This window comes from Camelus dromedarius, unplaced genomic scaffold (genome assembly GCF_036321535.1).
Source record: "Camelus dromedarius isolate mCamDro1 unplaced genomic scaffold, mCamDro1.pat HAP1_SCAFFOLD_29, whole genome shotgun sequence".
NCBI classification, from domain to species: Eukaryota; Metazoa; Chordata; class Mammalia; order Artiodactyla; family Camelidae; genus Camelus; species Camelus dromedarius.
In genome coordinates this window covers 934,856-938,824 of record NW_026989784.1, presented here as the reverse complement: position 1 = coordinate 938,824, position 3,969 = coordinate 934,856, and positions in this window count along the sequence as shown.

Here is a 3,969-nt window from a genome sequence, read left to right as displayed (position 1 = left end):
ACGTTCGTTCATCTAGCACCAAGTGAACGGAATGCAGGGGAAACTTTTACTCTGGTTTCTCAGTCTGTTTCCTAGTGCCGGTTTGAAGTTATTGCAGTTTTCACTGTAAAACCGAGTTGGAGCTAGTACCTTCCCATATATAGTTAGGGAATTGTGTTTGCAACTGAAAAGAAATTTGGTGTTCCCAACAAGCAAGGTGAAGTACGGCTTTCACACACACTTATCTCTCAGAACTGAGCATGTGGAGAGACGTTCGTTCACCTAGCACCAAGGTAACGGGTTGCAAGAGAAACTTTTACTCTGGTTTCTCAGTCTGTTTCCTAGTTCCGGTTTGAATTTATTGCAGTTTTCACTGTAAAACAGTGTTGGAGCTAGTACTTCCCCATATATATGTATGGAGTGGAGTTTGCAACTGAAAAGAATCTTTGTGTTCCCAACAAGCTAGGTGAAGGACGGCTTTCACACACACTTATCTCTCAGAACTGAGCATGTGGAGAGACGTTCGTTCACCTAGCACCAAGGGAACGGTTGCAGGGGAAAGTTTAACTCTGGTTTCTCAGTCTGTTTCCTACTGCCGGTTTGAAGTTCCTGCAGTTTTCACTGTAAAACCGAGTTGGAGCTAGTACCTCCAAATATATATGTATGGAGTTGAGTTTGCAACTGAAAAGAAACTTTGTGTTCCCAACAAGCTAGTTGAAGTTCGGCTTTCACACACAATTATCTCTCAGAACTGAGCATGTGGAGAGACGTTCGTTCATCTAGCACCAAGGGAACGGGTTGCAGGAAAAACTTTTACTCTGGTTTCTCAGTCTGTTTCCTACTGCCGGTTTGAAGTTCCTGTAGTTTTCACTGTAAAACCGAGTTGGAGCTAGTACCTCCCCTTATACATGTATGGAGTGTAGTTTCCAAATGAAAAGAAACTTTGTGTTCCCAACAAGCTGGGTGAAGAACTGCTTTCACACACACATATCTCTCAGAACTGAGCATGTGGATAGACGTTCGTTCATCTAGCATCAAGGGAAAGAGTTGCAGGAGAAACTTTATCTCTGGTTTCTCAGTCTGTTTCCTAGTGCCGGTTTGAAGTTCCTTCAGCTTTCACTGTAAAACCGAGTTGGAGCTAGTACCTCCCCATATATAAGTATGGTGTGGACTTTGCCACTGAAAAGAAACTTTGTATTCCCAACAAGCTAGGTGAAGGAAGGCTTTCACACACACTTATCTCTAGGAACTGAGCATGTGGAGAGACGTTCGTTCATCTAGCACCAAGGGAACGGGATGCAGGGAAACTTTTACTCTGGTTTCTCAGTCTGTTTCTTAGTGCCGGTTTGAAGTTATTGCAGTTTTCACTGTAAATCCGTGTTGGAGCTTGTATCTACCCATATATATGTATGGAGTGGAATTTTAACTGAAAAGAAACTTTGTGTTCCCAACAATCTAGGTGAAGGACGGCTTTCACACACATTTATCTCTCAGAACTGAGCATGTGGGTAGACGTTCGTTCATCTAGCATCAAGGGAAAGAGTTGCAGGAGAAACTTTTTCTCTGGTTTCTCAGTCTGTTTCCTAGTGCTGGTTTGAAGTTCCTGCACCTTTCACTGTAAAACCGAGTTGGAGCTAGTACCTCCCCATATATATGTATGGAGTGTAGTTTGCAACTGAAAAGAAACTCTGTGTTCCCAACAAGCTAGGTAAATTATGGCTTTCACACACACTTATCTCTCAGAACTGAGCATGTGGGGAGACGTTCGTTCATCTAGCACCAAGGGAACGGGTTGCAGGAGAAACTTTTTCTCTGGTTTCTCAGTCTGTTTCATAGTGCCGGTTTGAAGTTCCTGCAGTTTTCACTGTAAAACCGAGTTGTAGCTAGTATCTCCCCTATTATATGTATGGAGTGGAGTTTGCAACTGAAAAGAAACATTGAGTTCCCAACAAGCTAGCTAAGGAAGGCATTCACACACCATTATCTCTCAGAACTGAACATGTGGAGAGACGTTCGTTCATCTAGCAGCAAGGGAACGGGTTGCAGGAGAAACATTTACTCTGGTTTCTCAATCTGTTTCCTTCTGCCGGTTTGAATTTCCTGAAGTTTTCACTGTAAACCCGAGTTGGAGCTAGTACCTCCTCATAGATATGTTTGGAGTGGAGTTTGCAACCGTAAGGAAACTTTGTGTTCCCAAAAATCTAGGTGAAGTGCGGCTTTCACACACACTTATCTCTCAGAACTGAGCATGTGGAGAGACGTTCGTTCATCTAGCACCAGGGGAACGGGTTGCAGGAAAATTTTACTCTGGTTTCTCAGACTGTTTCCTGGTGCAGGTTTGAAGTTCCTGCAGTTTTCACTGTAAAACAGAGTTGGAGCTAGTACCACCCCATATATATGTATGGAGTGGGGTTTGCAACTGAAAATAAACTTTGTGTTCCCAACAAGCTAGGTGAAGGAAGGCTTTCACACACAATTATCTCTCAGAACTGAGCATGTAGAGAGACGTTCGTTCATTAGCACCAAGTGAACGGGATGCAGGGGAAACTTTTACTCTGGTTTCTCAGTCTGTTTCCTAGTGCCGGTTTGAAGTTATTGCAGTTTTCACTGTAAAACCGAGTTGGAGCTAGTACCTTCCCATATATAGTTAGGGAATTGTGTTTGCAACTGAAAAGAAATTTGGTGTTCCCAACAAGCAAGGTGAAGTACGGCTTTCACACACAATTATCTCTCAGAACTTAGCATGTGGAGAGACGTTCGTTCACCTAGCACCAAGGTAACGGGTTGCAAGAGAAACTTTTACTCTGGTTTCTCAGTCTGTTTCCTAGTTCCGGTTTGAATTTATTGCAGTTTTCACTGTAAAAAAGTGTTGGAGCTTGTACCTCCCCATATATATGTATGGAGTGGAGTTTGCAACTGAAAAGAATCTTTGTGTTCCCAACAAGCAAGGTGAAGGACGGCTTTCACACACAATTATCTCTCAGAACTGAGCATGTGGAGAGACGTTCGTTCACCTAGCACCAAGGGAACGTTTGCAGGGGAAACTTTTACTCTGGTTTCTCAGTCTGTTTCCTACTGCCGGTTTGAAGTTCCTGCAGTTTTCACTGTAAAACCGAGTTGGAGCTAGTACCTCCAAATATATATGTATGGAGTGGAGTTAACTACTGAAAAGAAACTTTGTGTTCCCAACAAGCTAGTTGAAGTTCGGCTTTCACACACAATTATCTCTCAGAACTGAGCATGTGGAGAGACGTTCGTTCATCTAGCACCAAGGGAACGGGTTGCAGGAGAAACTTTTACTCTGGTTTCTCAGTCTGTTTCCTACTGCCGGTTTGAAGTTCCTGTAGTTTTCACTGTAAAACCGAGTTGGAGCTAGTACCTCCCCTTATACATGTATGGAGTGTAGTTTCCAACTGAAAAGAAACTTTGTGTTCCCAACAAGCTGGGTGAAGAACTGCTTTCACACACACATATGTCTCAGAACTGAGCATGTGGATAGACGTTCGTTCATCTAGCATCAAGGGAAAGAGTTGCAGGAGAAACTTTATCTCTGGTTTCTCAGTCTGTTTCCTAGTGCCGGTTTGAAGTTCCTTCAGCTTTCACTGTAAAACCGAGTTGGAGCTAGTACCTCCCCATATATAAGTATGGTGTGGACTTTGCCACTGAAAAGAAACTTTGTATTCCCAACAAGCTAGGTGAAGGAAGGCTTTCACACACACTTATCTCTCAGAACTGAGCATGTGGGGAGACGTTCGTTCATCTAGCACCAAGGGAACGGGTTGCAGGGGAAACTTTTTCTCTGGTTTCTCAGTCTGTTTCCTAGTGCCGGTTTGAAGTTCCTGCACTTTTCACTGTAAAACCGAGTTGTAGCTAGTATCTCCCCTATTATATGTATGAAGTGGAGTTTGCAACTGAAAAGAAACATTGAGTTCCCAACAAGCTATCTAAGGACGGCATTCACACACCCTTATCTCTCAGAACTGAACATGT